Source organism: Coregonus clupeaformis, chromosome 40 (genome assembly GCF_020615455.1).
Source record: "Coregonus clupeaformis isolate EN_2021a chromosome 40, ASM2061545v1, whole genome shotgun sequence".
Taxonomy (NCBI): domain Eukaryota; kingdom Metazoa; phylum Chordata; class Actinopteri; order Salmoniformes; family Salmonidae; genus Coregonus; species Coregonus clupeaformis.
In genome coordinates this window covers 12,658,474-12,680,963 of record NC_059231.1, presented here as the reverse complement: position 1 = coordinate 12,680,963, position 22,490 = coordinate 12,658,474, and the positions used below count along the sequence as shown (strand labels likewise).

Sequence of the window (22,490 nt, the reverse complement as noted above, 5' to 3'; positions counted from 1 at the left end):
CACCCCGTGGGGTCAAAATGATCACAAGAACGGTGAGCAAAAATCCCAGAACCACACGGGGGGACCTAATGAATGACCTGCAGAGAGCTGGGACCAAAGTAACAAAGCCTACCATCAGTCACACACTACGCGCCAGGGACTCAAATCCTGCAGTGCCAGACGTGTCCCCCTGCTTAAGCCAGTACATGTCCAGGCCCGTCTGAAGTTTGCTAGAGTGCATTTGGATGATCCAGAAGAGGATTGGGAGAATGTCATATGGTCAGATGAAACCAAAATATAACTTTTTGGTAAAAACTCAACTCGTCGTGTTTGGAGGACAAAGAATGCTGAGTTGCATCCAAAGAACACCATACCTACTGTGAAGCATGGGGGTGGAAACATCATGCTTTGGGGCTGTTTTTCTGCAAAGGGACCAGGACGACTGATCCGTGTAAAGGAAAGAATGAATGGGGCCATGTATCGTGAGATTTTGAGTGAAAACCTCCTTCCATCAGTAAGGGCATTGAAGATGAATCGTGGCTGGGTCTTTCAGCATGACAATGATCCCAAACACACCGCCCGGGCAACGAAGGAGTGGCTTCGTAAGAAGCATTTCAAGGTCCTGGAGTGGCCTACCCAGTCTCCAGATCTCAACCCCATAGAAAATCTTTGGAGGGAGTTGAAAGTCCGTGTTGCCTAGCGACAGCCCCAAAACATCACTGCTCTAGAGGAGATCTGCATGGAGGAATGGGCCAAAATACCAGCAACAGTGTGTGAAAACCTTGTGAAGACTTACAGAAAACGTTTGACCTGTGTCATTGCCAACAAAGGGTATATAACAAAGTATTGAGAAACTTTTGTTATTGACCAAATACTTATTTTCCACCATAATTTGCAAATAAATTCATAAAAATCCTACAATGTGATTTTCTGGAATTTTTTTCCCTCATTTTGTCTGTCATAGTTGACGTGTACCTATGATGAAAATTACAGGCCTCTCTCATCTTTTTAAGTGGGAGAACTTGCACAATTGGTGGCTGACTAAATACTTTTCCCCCCCACTGTGTATATATATATATACAGTGGGGAGAACAAGTATTTGATACACTGCCGATTTTGCAGGTTTTCCTACTTACAAAGCATGTAGAGGTCTGTAATTTTGATCATAGGTACACTTTAACTGTGAGAGACGGAATCTAAAACAAAAATCCAGAAAATCACATTGTATGATTTTTAAGTAATTAATTTGCATTTTATTGCATGACATAAGTATTTGATCACCTACCAACCAGTAAGAATTCCAGCTCTCACAGACCTGTTAGTTTTTCTTTAAGAAGCCCTCCTGTTCTCCACTCATTACCTGCATTAACTGCACCTGTTTGAACTCATTACCTGTATAAAAGACACCTGTCCACTCTCAATAAAACAGACTCCAACCTCTCCACAATGGCCAAGACCAGAGAGCTGTGTAAGGACATCAGGGATAAAATTGTAGACCTGCACAAGGCTGGGATGGGCTACAGGACAATAGGCAAGCAGCTTGGTGAAAAGGCAACAACTGTTGGCGCAATTATTAGAAAATGGAAGAAGTTCAAGATGACGGTCAATCACCCTCCGTCTGGGGCTCCATGCAAGATCTCACCTCGTGGGGCATCAATGATCATGAGGAAGGTGAGGGATCAGCCCAGAACTACACGGCAGGACCTGAGCAATGACCTGAAGAGAGCTGGGACCACAGTCTCAAAGAAAACCATTAGTAACACACTACGCCGTCATGGACTAAAATCCTGCAGCGCACGCAAGGTCCCCCTGCTCAAGCCAGCGCATGTCCAGGCCCGTCTGATGTTTGCCCATGACCATCTGGATGATCCAGAGGAGGAATGGGAGAAGGTCATGTGGTCTGATGAGACAAAAATATAGCTTTTTGGTCTAAACTCCACTCGCCGTGTTTGGAGGAAGAAGAAGGATGAGTACAACCCCAAGAACACCATCCCAACCGTGAAGCATGGACGTGGAAACATCATTCTTTGGGGATGCTTTTCTGCAAAGGGGACAGGACGACTGCACCGTATTGAGGGGAGGATGGATGGGGCCATGTATCGCGAGATCTTGGCCAACAACCTCCTTCCCTTAGTAAGAGCATTGAAGATGGGTTGTGGCTGGGTCTTCCAGCATGACAACGTCCCGAAACACACAGCCAGGGCAACTAAGGAGTGGCTCCGTAAGAAGCATCTCAAGGTCCTGGAGTGGCCTAGCCAGTCTCCAGACCTGAACCCAATAGAAAATCTTTGGAGGGAGCTGAAAGTCCGTATTTCCCAGCGACAGCCACGAAACCTGAAGGATCTGGAGAAGGTCTGTATGGAGGAGTGGGCTAAAATCCCTGCTGCAGTGTGTGCAAACCTGGTCAAGACCTACAGGAAACGTATGATCTCTGTAATTGCAAACAAGGTTTCTGTACCAAATATTAAGTTCTGCTTTTATGATGTATCAAATACTTATGTCATGCAATAAAATGCAAATTAATTACTTAAAAATCATACAATGTGATTTTCTGGATTTTTGTTTTAGATTCCGTCTCGCACAGTTGAAGTGTACCTATGATAAAAATTACAGACCTCTACATGCTTTGTAAGTAGGAAAACCTGCAAAATCGGCAGTGTATCAAATACTTGTTCTCCCCACTGTATATATATATACACACACATATATATATATATTTTTTTGCGAGAATAAAAACCCATGGGGGATTGGAAGTGATGCAGACAATTACATTGATGGAAGTTACAATCTATCTGCAATATTAAAGCTGATCTACCCCCTAAACTTTTTTAAAAATACCTCGGATTTTGAACTTTATTAATATGCATATTACATCACCTGTATGTGAAGGTCAAACAGTGACCTTTCCTGTCAATTGGCTACTGCATTTCCATTCAACTGAATGAAAACTCATTGGCGTCATTCTCCCTTCACCTGAAAAATATCCAGACAACTGCTTGTTTTATTTCAATTTATTTATTGCACAAACAGCTTTGATAAAATGTACTTAAATGTTAATACCTTTTTAAGAATAGAAAAATAAGGAAAAAGGTCCATGCATAACATTCAGATTTCAAGCTCTCATCAAGTTCTCTTTCGGAACCAACGCAGGAAGTAAAAGCATGAAACGGATTAGATAACGCTGCCTGCGGCTCCACCATTTCCTTCATTGACACAACATTTTCATTGGAGGTGGAGAGGTGAGATACTTGGGCAGGAAGGTGACAATGCACTGTGGGAAAGCTGCGAGGCCGGGAACAAGAGGAACACAGTCATGCACTAGTAGTGACAGGAAAACGGTAGCACAAAATTTCATGTATCTTACTCTAGCACCGTACAGTAGAATCCATGTCTGAGTTTAGGATTGGGCATAACGTCGACAAATGCCTCGCAAAGAGAGGCCAAATTTAAGCATAATCATCTGTAAATTGTGACAAAAGGCCAGTTTAATGTTTGGGTTTGAGGGACATTTTTACCCTGAGGTACATTTTCAGAAGAGGCACGACTTCAACGTAATATAAATCCTCCTAGGTAGGTTCATGGTCAGATCCAACAAAATACACATCTCTTGGCAATCATTAAGAGTATAAGTAAAAGAGAAACAAAAGACTGGGCCTCCCGAGTGGCGCAGTCGTCTAAGGCACTAGAGATCCTGGTTCGAGTCCAGGCTCTGTTGACCGGGAGACCCATGGGGCGGCGCACAATTGGCCCAGCGTCGTCCAGGTTAGGGGTGGGTTTGGCCGGCAGGGATGTTCTTGTCCCATCGCGCACTAGCGACTCCTGTGGCGGGCCGGGCGCAGTGCACGCTGACACGGTCGCCAGGTGTACAGTGTTTCCTCCGACACATTGGTGCGGCTGGCTTCCGGGTTAAGCGGGCATTGTGTCAAAAACAAAAAAAAAGACCAACTGGAAACATGAAATCTAGAACGAAGGGCACAGACATTATAAGGGAAGAAACAGGATGCCGTCAACAAACCAGTCAAGCTTCCGCAGAGGGTAACAGTGTGTGTATAGGAAAGGGTGTGTCAGACATCTTCAGAAAGGCACAAAGCTTTAGAAAGCGCATTCATCTTGAACTTACTGCTAAAGTAGTGCCAAACACAGAGAAATAAACGTGTACCCTCCAAAAAATAAATCTAGTTAATGACAGTTGGCAAGAATTACAGTAAACAATTAATTGTAAGTAAATATGGGATCGCTAAAGTTAGCCTGCATCATGTACAGTATGAAAAGCCATTCTTTTCGGCGTGTTGTATACATGTGACTGAAACGATAAACAGTACACATTTACAGTACTAACGTTAGTATGATACGCACTGCTTCATTCACCATATCATCCTGGATGAGGAAATGACTGAGCTTCAAAATGAATCATAGACGATTGTTACAGCGCGTTATGTAATGTAATGCAAGTAAAGTGAAAGGTGATAGATAACCACTGACATACGGGCTAGGAATGGAACCATGACTGATGTTGACTGCACAACTGACTAAGTCATACTGAAAGTGAAAGACATTGATATTAGTTGTCATATAAAATGTCATATTTAGTAACCATTAATCCAAGAGGCTGTTATAAAAATGTGTATAACAAGAAGATCATGTCAATTAGAGGAGGTTTCGGTTGCCGAAAATGTTTTCCGGGTCCACGTATTCCTTAACGGATTTAAGCATCCCGATGCCCACGTTGGAGACGCTCTCCTTCATCCACTCCTTCCGAAGTTTCCCAACTGGAGAGAAAGAAGAAGAAACACCGAGGAAGAGAAATCAGAGAAGAAGAAACATCAGCTCGGCTGATTGGCCAGCAGGCTGCTGGGAGACAATCAATCTTGTTAGAGTGAGTGAATAAACAGAGGGTGATAAATGCTTTTATTCAGAGAGGAGAAATGTTTTGCATGATTTATGGAGCCCAGCAGACTATCAAACTCATTAGGCTCTGTGTGCTACCGTCTCTCTCTCTCATCCCTGGTTGGCACACAGTCAACATCAAGGACCCAACACTGACCATAGGATGTCTGGAAACCAGGAGCTTTCATGACTTACAAATGCTGCTCCACATTGAACATTTTAAATCCACTCTCAGTTATAGAATGGCAATAGACTCCCAGATCTCCTCCAACCGTGAATAAATGTTTCAGCAACCTCACTCCTTTTGTCTGATAACACACAATTCATTTAGTAAGTAAATAATGAGGAAACTGCATTAAGATAAGATTAAAATCTGAAAGCAACAGTGGATCCTTGAAGAGTAGGAACCCAGCAGTGTGTTTGCTCGGTGTCTGGGTAAACTTCAAGCGTAAGGTCACGCAGTCTTTGGAAACGCACACATTTACCACTAGTCTAAAAACAGCCCTGAGAATGGAATGATCTTGAACAGGAGCCACGAACACATACTTTGGTTTTACACAAAGCATCCATACAATGCCTTCAGAAAGTATTCATACCCCTTATTCCACATTTTGTTGTGTTACGGCCTGAATTCAAAATGGATTAAATCGTTTTTTTCCCTCACCCATCTACACACAATACTCTTGTCAAGTTGGGTGTTGATCATTGCTAGACAGCATTTTCCATTCATTAGCCATAGCTCTCATTGGTGTGCCCTCTCCTCTCCCAGAAATATCTACTGTAGACCTCACTGTTTCTCTCCCTCCTCCCTCTGAGGAGACATGAAGAGGAGCAGGCAGGTACTTACTTTAGAAATGAGAGAGAGAGAGAGAGAGAGAGAGAGAGAGAGAGAGAAACAGTGAGGTCTACAGTAGATATTTCTGGGAGAGGAGAGGGCACACCAATGAGAGCTATGGCTAATGAACGGAAAATGCGCTAATTAAACAACATTTTCTTGGTTTCTAGCTGTTCTGCTCTGTGACCTGTGTCGTAGTGCAGTTGACTGGCCGTGTTAGGCTGACATTCTACAGAGGCTCAAGGTCATGAGAGGAGAGGCTTACTGCCGGCCTGCTTCTCATGTTGAATATGGAGACTGTGCTGAGAGCCTTGCAACTCTGTCTCTCCATTTCTCTCCCTCTCTGTGTCCTGGACTATTTTCACAAATGTGCACCAGGACATGAAAGAGAGGGTAGTGGCCCTATGTCTCTCTGATATGATAGGGTCCAGGTCCAGTGAGTGTCTGAAGGACCAGGGTGCTTTGCTCTGTCTACTGCGTGTTTGCACTGTGATGGCTGATGTTCAACAGCTCTGCACCACTAAGGACCTGGTAAAACATTACATTTCCTTCAACTTTCTACTCTGATGCAACACTGACCATTAGGGCCAAACATTTTTGCTGTTCCAGCCCCTCATTTCAACATCTGATTGATGGTAGTGATACAAAAATAACAAAAAATTCTATACACTTATATTAAAATCAGGATATTATTTGACGATATATCCTATAGTTTTGACAATATCGCAATATTATTTTTGCGCTAGTTGGCTGCACCTGCACCAAAACTCCAGTATTTTTCCTTCATAGCTTGTTCTCCATCTTCTTTTTAAACAGGGCGCCAATTCGTTTTCAGCACTTTTATTTCCATGACTGATCAAAACTCATTTTCTCCTGGCTCTCTCGTCCCTCTGCAGCAGACATATGGTCAGCAATATGTTTGGAACATCGAATAGCAATACCTATTGTATCGGCACCTAAGTATCGTGATAATACAGTGCCTTCAGAAAGTATTCACACCCCTTGACTTTTCCACATTTTATTTGTGTTACAGCTTGATATTTAAAATTGATTAAATTGAGAATTTTTTGTCACTGGCCTACACACAATACCCCATAATGCCAAAGTGGAAATATTTTTTAAAAATTAATAAAAAATGAAAAGCTGAAATGTCTTGAGTCAATAAGTATTCAACCCCTTTGTTATGCAAGCCTAAATAAGTACAGGAGTAAACATTTGCTTAACAAGTCACATAATAAGTTGCATGGACTCTGTGTGCAATAACAGTGTTTAACATGATTTTTGAATGACTACCTCATCTCTGTACCCCACACATACAATTATCTGTAAGATCCCTCAGTCGAGCAGTGAATTTCAAACACAGATTCAACCACAAAGACCAGGGAGGTTTTCCAATGCCTCGCAAAGAAGGGCACTTATTACTAGATGCGTAAAAAAAATTAAAAAGCAGACACTGAATATCCCTTTGAGCATGGTGAAGTTATTAATTACACTTTGGATGGTGTATCAATACACCCAGTCACTACAAAGATACAGGCGTCCTTCCTAACTCAGTTGCCGGAAGGAAGGAAACCATTCAGGGACTTCACAATGATGCCAATGGTGACATTAAAACAGTTAGAATTTAATGGCTGTGATGGGAGAAAACTGAGGATGGATCAACAACATTGTAGTTACTCCACAATGCTAACCTAAATGACAGAGTGAAAAGGAAGCCTGTATAGAATAAAACATATTCCAAAACATGCACTAAAGTAAAACTGCAAAAAATGTGGCAAAGAAATTAACTTTATGTTCCGAATACAAAGCGTTATGTTTGGGGCAAATCCAATACAACACATCACTGAGTACCACTCTTCATATTTTCAAGCATGGTGGTGGCTGCATCATGTTATGGGTACGCTTGTCATCGGCAAGGACTAGGGAGTTTTTCAGGAGCACAAGCATTTCGCTACACCCGCTATAACATCTGCTAAACACGTGTATGTGACAAATATAATTTGATTTGATTTGAGTTTTTCAGGATAAAAATAAACGGAATAGAGCTAAGCACAGGAAGAATCCTAGAGGAAAACCTGGTTCAGTCTGCTTTCCAACAGACACTGGGAGACAAAAACACAAGGCCAAATATACACTGGAGTTGCTTACCAAGAAGACAAATTAATGTTCCTGAGTGACCTAGTTACAGTTTTGACTTAAATCCGCTTTAAAATCTATGGCAAGACTTGAAAATGGCTGTCTAGCAATGATCAACAACCAACTTGACAGAGCTTGAAGAATTTTAAAAAGAATAATGTGCAAATATTGTACAATCCAGGTGTGCAAAGCTCTTAGAGACTTATCCCAGAAATACTCACAGCTGTAATCGCTGCTAAAGGTGAGTCTAACATGTATAGACTAAGGGGGTTGAATACTTCTCTAATCAAGATAGTTTTATTTGTCTTTTTTTTTTTACAAATGTTAGACCTTTTTCTTCCACTTTGACAGAGTATTTTGTGTAGATCGTTGACAAAAAAAATGACAATTAAATCAATTTCAATCCCTCTTTGTAACACAACAGCATGTGGAAAAAGTAAAGGGGTGTGAATACTTCCTGAAGGCACTGTATTGTATCGTGAGGTCCCTGGAAATTCCAAGACCTAACTGATGGTATATGCGACTACTTCCAAAACGTACTAAAACCGACCCGTCAGATCCAGTCCACATGTATTTGTGTCAAATATGTGTTGTGTTGTAGCAGAGTGTATTGAGCTACAGGAATGGATACTGGAGAACTGGGGATTTCACACACACACACACACACACACACACACACACACACACACACCAAAGAACAAAACACTCCACTCACCGACACACACAATGTACTCACACTGAGCAGCCTGACCTGGTGTAAACACAGGTTAGAATAATGTATATTTCCTGTGGTGGCCCCTCCCACCTTGCCTTCCCAGACTACATTGGTTTTCTTTGCTACACAGTGAAACTAGCTCCATTTGTCATGTGTTGATTGTGGGCCGGCCACAAACCGGCCTGTCCGCGCCCAGATAACAGGCCCCGCTGTTATTAGCCCAGGAGCTGCATCAGTATCCCCCCCCTCTCCTCTCCTCCCGGCCGCACACCCCCCATACTCAGCCCTGGGTGGCTGGCCCACCATTTGGAGGTCAGTAAATACCGGACGATAACAGCAACATAGATTTACCCTGGCCCTCTGCCGCCTTATATTAGCAATCTTTTACATTTTTAACCTTTCCCACCTTTAGGAGAAATTGTGATTTAATATTGCAGCTGATTGACTGCATGCTGTTTTTTGACAGGCGTGATGAATAGCCTGAAGTGATGTATGAAAACGGCGAGGCGGCTGGCAATGTAGACGAGGCAGCCATTTGGGTTAGCCCTGATAATTGTTTTACCCTCCCTCCCCTTGCTCACGTTTCATTTGGCCCGTGTTGAAATGAACAAAGAGCCAAGGCAAAGCTATTTGTCTGCACTGTGGGGAACGTTTGGACGCATGAAGGACGCAATGAAAGATCTCCAAGCCAAAACAGAGCTTTAGAAAAGACTGGCTTACTTCTATACAGCAGCACACCTCCAGAGCCTGACAGACTGGGACATTAAACCTCTGCCCTCCCATCCATCTACGTAACTTTAAACCACTGCCCTGCCATCCATCTACGTAACTTTAAACCACTGCCCTGCCATCCATCTACGTAACTTTAAACCACTGCCCTGCCATCCATCTACGTAACTTTAAACCACTGCCCTGCCATCCATCTACGTAACTTTAAACCACTGCCCTGCCATCCATCTACGTAACTTTAAACCACTGCCCTGCCATCCATCTACGTAACTTTAAACCACTGCCCTGCCATCCACCTACGTAACTTTAAACCACTGCCCTGCCATCCATCTACGTAACTTTAAACCACTGCCCTGCCATCCATCTACGTAACTTTAAACCACTGCCCTGCCATCCATCTACGTAACTTTAAACCACTGCCCTGCCATCCATCTACGTAACTTTAAACCACTGCCCTGCCATCCATCTACGTAACTTTAAACCTCTGCCCTGCCATCCATCTACGTAACTTGAAACCACTGCCCTGCCATCCATCTACGTAACTTGAAACCACTGCCCTGCCATCCATCTACGTAACTTTAAACCACTGCCCTGCCATCCATCTACGTAACTTTAAACCACTGCCCTGCCATCCATCTACGTAACTTTAAACCACTGCCCTGCCATCCATCTACGTAACTTTAAACCACTGCCCTGCCATCCACCTACGTAACTTTAAACCACTACCCTGCCATCCATCTACGTAACTTTAAACCACTGCCCTGCCATCCATCTACGTAACTTTAAACCACTGCCCTGCCATCCATCTACGTAACTTGAAACCACTGCCCTGCCATCCATCTACGTAACTTGAAACCACTGCCCTGCCATCCATCTACGTAACTTGAAACCACTGCCCTGCCATCCATCTACGTAACTTTAAACCACTGCCCTGCCATCCATCTACGTAACTTTAAACCACTGCCCTGCCATCCATCTACGTAACTTTAAACCACTGCCCTGCCATCCATCTACGTAACTTGAAACCACTGCCCTGCCATCCATCTACGTAACTTGAAACCACTGCCCTGCCATCCATCTACGTAACTTGGAAACCACTGCCCTGCCATCCATCTACGTAACTTGAAACCACTGCCCTGCCATCCATCTACGTAACTTGGAAACCACTGCCCTGCCATCCATCTACGTAACTTGAAACCACTGCCCTGCCATCCATCTACGTAACTTGAAACCACTGCCCTGCCATCCATCTACGTAACTTTAAACCACTGCCCTGCCATCCATCTACGTAACTTTGAAACCACTGCCCTGCCATCCATCTACGTAACTTGAAACCACTGCCCTGCCATCCATCTACGTAACTTGAAACCACTGCCCTGCCATCCATCTACGTAACTTGAAACCACTGCCCTGCCATCCATCTACGTAACTTGAAACCACTGCCCTGCCATCCATCTACGTAACTTGAAACCACTGCCCTGCCATCCATCTACGTAACTTTAAACCACTGCCCTGCCATCCATCTACGTAACTTGAAACCACTGCCCTGCCATCCATCTACGTAACTTGAAACCACTGCCCTGCCATCCATCTACGTAACTTGAAACCACTGCCCTGCCATCCATCTACGTAACTTGGAAACCACTGCCCTGCCATCCATCTACGTAACTTGAAACCACTGCCCTGCCATCCATCTACGTAACTTGAAACCACTGCCCTGCCATCCATCTACGTAACTTCGAAACCACTGCCCTGCCATCCATCTACGTAACTTGAAACCACTGCCCTGCCATCCATCTACGTAACTTGAAACCACTGCCCTGCCATCCATCTACGTAACTTGAAACCACTGCCCTGCCATCCATCTACGTAACTTGAAACCACTGCCCTGCCATCCATCTACGTAACTTTTAACCACTGCCCTGCCATCCATCTACGTAACTTGAAACCACTGCCCTGCCATCCATCTACGTAACTTGAAACCACTGCCCTGCCATCCATCTACGTAACTTGAAACCACTGCCCTGCCATCCATCTACGTAACTTGAAACCACTGCCCTGCCATCCATCTACGTAACTTTTAAACCACTGCCCTGCCATCCATCTACGCAACTTGAAACCACTGCCCTGCCATCCATCTACGTAACTTGAAACCACTGCCCTGCCATCCATCTACGTAACTTGAAACCACTGCCCTGCCATCCATCTACGTAACTTGAAACCACTGCCCTGCCATCCATCTACGTAACTTGAAACCACTGCCCTGCCATCCATCTACGTAACTTGAAACCACTGCCCTGCCATCCATCTACGTAACTTTAAACCACTGCCCTGCCATCCATCTACGTAACTTTAAACCACTGCCCTGCCATCCATCTACGCAAGTGAATAGGCAAGTCAATATTATTAATTTGTAGGTTTTGATATGAAGAAATTGGGGAAAAAGCTGAAATGGCTAGATGTAGGGGTATTTCTAGATGTAGGGATGTTCACTTGACTACCTCCATGGTGGTGCGAGAGGCTTCCTCCATTGGCTCGGATCTCCTCTCTGGCAGTGCGAGAGGCTTCCTCTATTGGCTAGGATCTCCTCTCTGGCAGTGCGAGAGGCTTCCTCCATTGGCTAGGATCTCCTCTCTGGCAGTGCGAGAGGCTTCCTCCATTGGCTAGGATCTCCTTTCTGGCAGCATGCTAGGAAAGGACAATATCAATCAATACATCAATGAACAAATTATTTAATTATTACGATCACCTTTAAAACTATGGTTGTATATTTGCCCACTCCTCCTGAGGGGTAAAGTTTCAGGTTAGATATAATCCATGTCTCTGAGTGGTTAGCCAGTACAGATTTGGAGTGCTCAGTAGATTCACCTCCACTTGTTCGTATGCGTGTACTGGATCCGCCAGTCCTCTGTAGTTGAAGGTTAAGTAGAAGTAAACTCTGCAACACAGGAGAAAAGGGTTTTAACATCATGGTATACGCAACAGAAAATATAGGCTGGTTCACCTTAGGATTATTTTTTTTTTTACGCTTTTCCGTCACTCGTCCCTCTGTAATTTATCTCCACGATTCTAAAGAGGGCATCGTCTAATTTGTTGAACCAAAATCAATTTTGTAACAATAAAAGCAATTATTTTCATTTGAATCAGAGGTCAGGCAGACTGAGCTGAGAGGCTGGGCTGAACCCCTGAACCCCTGAACCCCTGAACCCTGAACCCCTGAACCCTGAACCCCTGAACCCCTGAACCCCTGAACCCAGTTCTCCCTGAACCCCTGAACTCCTGAACCCCTGAACTCCTGAACCCCTGAACCCCTGAACCCAGTTCTCCCTCATGTTTTCTGAGGTGCATTGGATCTGTCACTTTTAATAACACTCCATTATCAGGACATTAAATGGCCATCAGTACACTTTGATTGGATTATCTGAGATACATTTACAATGGTTCAGAACAGTGGCTGTCCATGATTGGCTTAAAGATTGTACTTTCACATGAATACGCAACAAGAAGGTATAATAATTACTTTGACATTTTGCACAGTTCAAAAGATGAAAACAATTCAGGGGTTATTTGGATGAGCTATTTCCTTCTTTTCACGAAGTGCAGGGCTAATGTGACAAAATTGTTTGATTCCCTCATTAACAATCGATGGGTATCAGCCATCTTTAGTAGGCATGTGTATATCTAACCAGGGTCAAAATGTCTGCATTGAAAATGAAACTAGTCCCTTATAATGCAACGCCGTGCCTCAGGGAATGGAAACATAGAAGAAGTTATTTCCCTGTTCCTTTTCTGTGTAGTTTTGTTCAAAGCCCTTTTGTTGTGGGGGAGAGCTTTTGTTCCGGTGACGTGGCCCATCACTCAGCGGGTGCGCTGGCTTCTAGAGGTTAAATGGACAAATCAATCTTGTGACAGACTGCAGACGGGAAATAAATGGCTGAAGGATAATCAGGTTGGGCCCTAATTTGTCCACAGCGAGCAGGAAGCAGGCGGTCTGTGTCTGTTACCAGGTCACACATGAAGGTCACAGGACTCCTCTCCTGTCTGGTCACACACAACAGGCCCACTCATAGTTTCAGAAGATAGGATATGATCAACCACAAATGGTCCAATACATAGATTAAAGAAATATATATATTCCCCCATATGATGTATGAGTCCCCATATTATTACTTTTTTAAACTTTTTTTTTTGTTGTCAGTTAGCAGACGCGACTTACAGAGCGACTTACAGTTAGTGAGTGCATACATTTTTCATACTGGCCCCCCGTGGGAAACGAACCCACAACCCTGGCGTTGCAAGCGCCATGCTCTACCAACTGAGCTACAGGGGACTACTGATGTATACAGTGGCTTGCGAAAGTATTCACCCCCCTTGGCATTTTCCCTATTTTGTTGCCTTACAACCTGGATTGTTTGAATGGTTTGTATCATTTGATTTACACAACATGCCTACCACTTTGAAGATGCAAAATATTTTTTTGGGTGAAACAAACAAGAAATAAGATAAAAAAACAGAAAACTTGAGCATGCATAACTATTCACCCCCCCAAAGTCAATACTTTGTAGAGCCACCTTTTGCAACAATTACAGCTTCAAGTCTCTTGGGGTATGTCTCTATAAGCTTGGCACATCTAGCGACTGGGACTTTTGCCCATTCTTCAAGGCAAAACTGCTCCAGCTCCTTCAAGTTGGATGGGTTCCGCTGGTGTACAGCAATCTTTAAGTCATACCACAGATTCTCAATTGGATTGAGGTCTGAGCTTTGACTAGGCTATTTAGCACCATCCATCATTCCTCCTAGTCTCATCTGACCAGAGTACCTTCTTCCATATGTTTGGGGAGTCTCCCACATGGCTTTTGGCGAACACCAAACGTGTTTGCTTATTTTTTTCTTTAAGCAATGGCTTTTTTCTGGCCAGTCTTCCGTAAAGCCCAGCTCTGTGGAGTGTACGGCTTAAAAGTGGTCCTATGGACAGATACTCCAATCTCCGCTATGGAGCTTTGCAGCTCCTTCAGGGTTATCTTTGGTCTCTTTGTTGCCTCTCTGATTAATGCCCTCCTTGCCTGGTCCGTGAGTTTTGGTGGGCGGCCCTCTCTTGGCAGGTTTGTTGTGGTGCCATATTCTTTCAATTTTTTAATAATGGATTTAAAATGGTACTCCGTGGGATGTTAAAAGTTTAGGATATTTTTTTATAACCCAACCCTGATCTGTACTTCTCCACAACTTTGTCCCTGACCTGTTTGGAGAGCTCCTTGGTCTTCATGGTGCCGCTTGTTTGGTGGTACCCCTTGCTTAGTGGTGTTGCAGACTCTGGGGCCTTTCAGAACAGGTGTATATATACTGAGATCATGTGACAGATCATGTGACACTTAAATAAAGTCCACCTGTGTGCAATCTAACTAATTATGTGACTTCTGAAGGTAATTGGTTGCACCAGATCTTATTTAGGGGCTTCATAGCAAAGGGGGTGAATACATATGCACGCAGCACTTTTCCGTTATTAATTTTTTTGAAACAAGTTCTTTTTTCTTTACTTCACCAATTTGGACTATTTTGTGTATGTCCATTACATGAAATAAAAATAAAAATCAATTTAAATTACAGGTTGTAATGCAACAAAATAGGAAAAACACCAAGGGGGATGAATACTTTTGCAAGGCACTGTTTTCCCTATAAGTTTGGACACACCTACTCATTTCAGGATTTTTTATTTTTACTATTTTCTACATTGTAGAATAATAGTGAAGACATCAAAACTATGAAATAACACATATAGAATCATGTAGTAACCAAAAAAAGTGTTAAACAAATCAAAATATATATCATATTTTAGATTCTTCAAAGTAGCCACCCTTTGCCTTGACAGCTTTGCACACTCTTGGCATTCTCTCAACCAGCTTTATGAGGTAGTCACCTGGAATGCATTTCAATTAACAGGTGTGCCTTGTTAAAAGTTAATTTGTGGAATGTATTTCCTTCTTAATGCGTTTGAGCCAATCAGTTGTGTTGTGACAAGGTAGGGATGGTATACAGAAGATAGCCCTATTTGGTAAAAGACCAAGTCCATATTATGGCAAGAACAGCTCAAATAAGCAAAGAGAAACGACAGTCCATCATTACTTTAAGACATGAAGGTCAGTCAATCTAGAACATTTCAAGAAGTTTGAAAGTTTCTTCAAGTGCAGTCGCAAAAACCATCAAGCGCTATGATGAAACTGGCTCTCATGAGAGCCGCCACAGGAATGGAAGACCCAGAGTTACCTCGGCTGCAGAGGATGAGTTCATTAGAGTTACCAGCCTCAGAAATTGCAGCCCAAATAAATGCTTCACAGAGTTCAAGTAACAGACATCTCAACATCAACTGTTCAGAGGAGACTGCGTGAATCAGGCCTTCATGGTCGAATTGCTGCAAATAAACCACTGCTAAAGGACACCAATAATAAGAAGAGACTTGCTTGGGCCAAGAAACACGAGCAATGGACATTAGACCGGTGGAAATCTGTCCTTTGGTCTGATGACTCCAAATTTGAGATGTTTGGTTCCAACCGCTGTGTCTTTGTGAGACGCAGAGTAGGTAAACTGAAGATCTCCGCATGTGTGGTTCCCACGTGAAGCATGGAGGAGGTGGTGTGATGGTGCTTTGCTGGTGACACTGTCTGTGATTTATTTAGAATTCAAGGCACACTTAAACAGCATGGCTACCACAGCATTCTGCAGCGATACGCCATCCCATCTGGTTTGCGCTTAGTGGGACTATCATTTGTTTTTCAACAGGACAATGACTCACCACACCTCCAGGCTGTGTAAGGGCTATTTGACCAAGAAGGAGAGTGATGGAGTTCTGTATCAGATGACCTGGCCTCCACAATCACCCGACCTCAACCCAATAGAGAAGGTTTGGGATGAGTTGGACCGCAGAGTGAGAGACAGAGAGAGAGAGAGAGAGCGAGAGAGACCGAGAGAGAGAGACCGACAGAGAGAGAGAGAGAGAGACAGAGACAGAGAGAGAGACCGAGAGAGAGAGACCGAGAGAGACCGAGAGAGAGAGACCGACAGAGAGAGAGAGAGAGAGACAGAGACAGAGAGAGTGGAGACTGCAGCAGTACTAGGTAGACAGCATTATGGAGACTGCAGCAGTACTAGGTAGACAGCATTATGGAGACTGCAGCAGTACTAGGTAGACAGCATTATGGAGACTGCAGCAGTACTAGGTAGACAGCATTATGGAGACTGCAGCAGTACTAGGTAGACAGCATTATGGAGACTGCAGCAGTACTAGGTAGACAGCATTATGGAGACTGCAGCAGTACTAGGTAGACAGCATTATGGAGACTGCAGCAGTACTAGGTAGACAGCATTATGGAGACTGCAGCAGTACTAGGTAGGTGTAGCTGGGAGAGACTGGTTCACTCTGGCCTCTAGGCAAGTGCAGCCGAGTGTGGAGAGATGGAGGAGGAGGGGTAATGAGCCCTGAACATTGGCTCGTCTGCACGCCTGATCCCCATCATGCAGTCTACACAGTGGAGTGCTGAGCATGCGTGTGTTGGCGTCTGTGTCGCAGTCATTTCTGTGCATGGGTGGGAAGAACTGTGTGGTTTTCTAATGGGCAGGGTTTTACACTGAAATAACAGGCTGACAATACCCAATACTGTATGTTGGAGATTCATGTTCCATCTCACACATGAATGTGTCCCACTGGCCGTGTCTCACTCTGTCCCCCAGCACAGTGTCAGGCTGGGGCTAAAGAGGCAGTCTTCCTTCCTACACAGAGAGAGAGAGACAGAGAGACAGAGAGAGAGAGACTACATATTTTGGGAGCTCTTCAAAATGACTGTGTGGGAAGAGAGTGATATAGAATTGTCACACCAGTTCAGAGACACTTGTTCATTTACAAAGGTTGACTTTACCTGTCCCAAGGCACCGATGTCTCAAACGATTCTGCGACCACATAGTAGTCCATCCCGAAGTCCTTGAGATAAAAGACAAGAAAAAAATAAACATTAAAACATTAGTATTTCCGCAGTATTTGGATTTTAGAAGGGGACAATATGTGACAAGAGAAGAATAAAGCAACTAAATGGTGTGTCACAATAAGAAAAACCAGCGCTTTTCACTGTGGCAATTACTCATGAACGACAACATGACATCACTGACTAAACGGAGAGGCCAGATATCTCGGAGGTCACATTCTGCAGCCTTTGTGTACGTGTTCCTTCCATCTCTGGACACTGGGACAACAGAGGACAATAGAGGACAACAGAGGACAACAGAAGAGAATAGAGGAGAATAGAGGACAACAGAGGACAATAGAGGACAACAGAGGAGAATAGAGGAGAATAGAGGACAACAGAGGACAATAGAGGACAACAGAGGAGAATAGAGGAGAATAGAGGACAACAGAGGAGAATAGAGGACAACAGGACAATAGAGGACAACAGAGGAGAACAGAGGAGAATAGAGGACAACAGGACAATAGAGGACAACAGAGGAGAACAGAGGAGAATAGGGGACAACAGAGGAGAACAGAGGACAACAGAGGAGAATAGAGGACAACAGGGGACAATAGAGGAGAATAGAGGACAACAGAGGAGAATAGAGGACAACAGGACAATAGAGGACAACAGAGGAGAACAGAGGAGAATAGGGGACAACAGAGGAGAACAGAGGACAACAGAGGACAATAGAGGAGAATAGAGGACAACAGATGAGAATAGAGGACAACAGAGGACAACAGAGGACAATAGAGGACAACAGAGGACAATAGAGGACAACAGGAGAACAGGGGACAATAGAGGACAACAGAGGACAACAGAGGAGAACAGAGGAGAATAGAGGACAACAGAGGAGAATAGAGGACAACAGATGAGAATAGAGGACAACAGAGGAGAATAGAGGACAACAGAGGAGAATAGAGGAGAGTAGATGTTACGAACTCCGTGGCTTTAAACGTCTAGGGTGGATGGACAAGAGACCCGTAACATAATTCATGCAAATTAGTATCGTGACATGAAACAGTGAGAACAAAAACTACACGACAACCATAAACTACCGTCAAACATAAAAGGTTTATTTTTGAACACACGGTAAAGGTTTGGGAAAAAGGGCTGAGCAGGACCCAAGAAATGAAACAATAGTGTAAAAAAAACCTAAACTGATCTTGCCTGCCTCAAGAACCGCTAAGCTACTGCTAATCATACAAAAATACAGTGGGTGGTCCGGGTAATGTATGCCCAAGGGCAACTTGCTTAAATTCCCCTTTTCCCAGAAACACACAACAAAGTTACCAAACAGAGTAACCAGCAAATGAGTGAGTACACAAAACACAGGACACCTCAGTATCCATACTCACATACGGAAAATAGTCTCTCCCAACAAACACAACTGACTGGCTTTTAAACAATGGGATGTGTGATTGAAACCCCAGAAACAGGTGGTGCAATGCAGAGGAATGTCCACTGATTGGTCCACCTCAGCAATCAGCAGACACCCCAACGACCACCAATCAGGAACATACAGGACACCTGTGATTAGGGCAGAAGGAGAGGAAAAACACAAAAAGACACAGGATACCTGTATCTGTAACAATAGAGGACAACAGGAGAACAGGGGACAATAGAGGACAATAGAGGAGAATAGTGGACAACAGGAGAACAGGGGAAAATAGAGGACAATAGAGGAGAACAGGGGACAATAGAGGACAACAGAGGAGAACAGGGGACAATAGAGGACAATAGAGGACAACAGGGGAGAATAGAGGAGAATAGAGGACAACAGAGGAGAATAGAGGACAACAGAGGAGAACAGGGGACAATAGAGGACAACAGAGGAGAATAGAGGACAACAGAGGATAATAGAGGACAACAGAGGAGAATAGAGGACAACAGAGGAGAATAGAGGACAACAGAGGAGAACAGGGGACAATAGAGGACAACAGAGGAGAATAGAGGACAACAGAGGAGAATAGAGGACAACAGAGGAGAATAGAGGACAACAGAGGAGAATAGAGGACAATAGAGGACAACAGAGGAGAATAGAGGACAACAGAGGAGAATAGAGGACAACAGAGGAGAATAGAGGACAACAGAGGAGAATAGAGGACAATAGAGGACAACAGAGGAGAATAGAGGACAACAGGGGAGAATAGAGGACAACAGAGGAGAATAGAGGAGAATAAGGGACAACAGAGGAGAATAGAGGACAACAGAGGAGAATAGAGGACAACAGAGGAGAATAGAGGACAACAGAGGAGAATAGAGGACCACAGAGGAGAATAGAGGACCACAGAGGAGAATAGAGGACAACAGGACAACAGAGGAGAGTAGAGGAGAATAGAGGAGAATAGAGGACAACAGGGGAGAATAGAGGACAACAGAGGAGAATAGAGGACAATAGAGGAGAACAGAGGAGAATAGAGGACAACAGAGGAGAATAGAGGACAACAGAGGAGAATATAAATAAATAAATTGAATAGAGGATAGAGGACAACAGGAGAACAGGGGACAATAGAGGACAACAGGGGAGAATAGAGGACAACAGAGGACAACAGAGGAGAATAGAGGACAACAGAGGAGAACAGAGGACAACAGAGGAGAATAGAGGACAACAGAGGAGAATAGAGGACAACAGAGGAGAATAGAGGACAACAGAGGAGAATAGAGGAGAATAGGGGACAACAGAGGACAACAGAGGAGAATAGAGGACAACAGGGGAGAATAGAGGACAACAGGGGACAATAGAGGATAATAGAGGACAACAGAGCAGAGTAGAGGACAACAGGAGAACAGGGGACAATAGAGGACAACAGGGGAGAACAGAGGAGAATAGAAAACAACAGAGGACAACAGAGGAGAATAGAGGACAACAGGGGAGAATAGAGGACAACAGAGGACAACAGGGCGTGTAATGACCCACCCGGAGGTAAGCGATGACAAAGGTCAGGATGTAGCCTTTCTGCCCATTGTCCTCTCCTGCTGCCAGGCCCCTGGAAGCAGATAACAGGGTTCATATTTGACAGGTTCCTCTCTGGCCCGGTCATCTCTCCCTGACCACAGATGCCTGTCACTACCCCAATGCACAGGTCAATGATTGACGCTCCGTGCATCCCTGCAATTCACCCACACATCCATCACCCGCCGCGGGTAATCAAATGTTAATCTAATACCCAAACTTAATCAGGAAGCGTTCATTAAGAAATCACTGTATTGATTTACTTGTTCTTTTCTCCCCTCGTTTCTTAAAAACAAACTAAAATATCCCTTACAGACCCACCCAATCTATCACATGCTCTTGACAGGCGATGATGGTTGACTTGAAATAATGGAAAAACTAAAACGCAACACACAGGCCTTTTCAATGATTAAACTCATGAATTGTTCAGGGATATTGCCTGAGGGCACTAAGCCTGTGACCTGAGGAATGGAGTGGAAGCTGTGCACTGGGCCAAGGAGTTACACAAACCATAGGGTCACCAAGAATATAATGTTATTTCTCATAGGTGGTGTTTTAATGAAAAGGTTTGTTTATGATGACTAGGTCCTCTCCAAATACTACCGCTGCCCCATTCCCCCCTTCCCCAATACACGTGTAAACGTGTTCCTATAAATTGTCCCTTCCTGTATTATACTGATGCTAAAATGTTTGTTCTATTCTACTGAGACATTTACTTTGTGTTCCTATTCTTATCTTTTACTATTTCTTATTGTTGTTGCATTGTCCAGAAGGAACCTGCAAGTAAGCATTTCGTTGGACGATGTATCCCATTGTGTATCCTGTACAGACGACTAATAAAACTTGAAAACTAGGATGTGGTGTGTCCAATGGAGGGAGGGAGTGAGTTGCTACAGTATGACATGGTCCCTCTGTAACGGCGTGGAACCATGTGGAAACGCAAAGCATTTCGCTACCCCCCCCCCGCAACAACATCTGATAAATATGTGTATGTGACCAATAACATTTGATTTGAACCGTGTGGTTCCTGGCGGGCTGGGGCCCAGCCCAGAGGCCCTCAGGCACCTCAGACAGGGGCCTCACAGCACAGCTTCACTACCACTGACTCCTGTGGTACGACACAACACAAGTGTGTACTGATTGGGTTTTGCCTTTCAGTTGTCTATAGGGTTGTTAAGAAGGGCAAAGAGATACTAAATGTTTCCTGGATTCCACATGAGTGCAGGTGAATTGAACAGGTAGGAAAACTCAGAGGAACCCAGGTTTGTTGCTGTCGTAGTTTAAGCAGAAGACATATTGAATGGAGAGAGAATCCCTCTCCGGCTGATATCTCCACCAGGGCCTCTATTGATCTGCCTAACAATCAATCAGGACAGCCAGTCCCTCCCTCCCCAACCCCAACCCCAGCCCTATCCCCCTCTCCCAGAGGGAGTTGTCCCCCAACCCTATCCCCATCTCCCAGAGGGAGTTGTCCCCCGACCCACCCCCCCCCCTCCCATCATCAAAGTAGCCCTGACAAGAGGATGGCACCAGGTGATCCATCACGCTGCTCTTTAGTCTTAGTATTTAGCCGAGCTCACAGATTCACACCAGCTCCTCCACTACTTAGAACTATGGGAATGGGTCCAAGCAAGGCCTAAAGTACAGTTGAAGTCGGAAGTTTACGTACACTTAGGTTGGAGTCATTAAAACTAGTTTTTCAACCACTCCACAAATGTATTGTTAACAAACTATTGTTTTGGCAAGTCGGTTAGGCCATCTACTTTGAGCATGACACAAATAATTTTTCCAACAATTGTTTACAGACAGATTATTTAACTTATAATTCACTGTATCACAATTCCAGTGGGTCAGAAGTTTACATACACTAAGTTGACTGTGCCTTTAAACAGCTTGGAAAATTCCAGAAAATGATGTCATGGCTTTAGAAGCTTCTGATAGGCTAATTGACATCATTTGAGTCAATTGGAGGTATACCTGTGGATGTATTTCAAGGCCTACCTTCAAACTCAGTGCCTCTTTGCTTGACATCATGGGAAAATCAAAATAAATCAGCCAAAAATTGTAGACCTCCACAAGTCTGGTTCATCCTTGGGAGCAATTTCCAAATCCCTGAAGAGACCACGTTAATCTGTACAAACAATAGTATGCAAAAATAAACACCATGGGACCACGCAGCCGTCATACCGCTCAGGAAGGAGACGCGTTCTGTCTCCTAGAGATGAACGTACTTTGGTGCGAAAAGTGCAAATCAATCCCAGA

At 44.1% G+C, this 22,490-nt stretch overlaps 1 pseudogene; it reads right to left on the bottom strand.

Annotated features, from left to right (window-relative positions):
* Positions 1-3,848: 3,848 nt before the first annotated feature.
* The window catches only part of LOC121554910, a 47,177-nt pseudogene continuing 28,535 nt past the window's right edge, over positions 3,849-22,490 (bottom strand).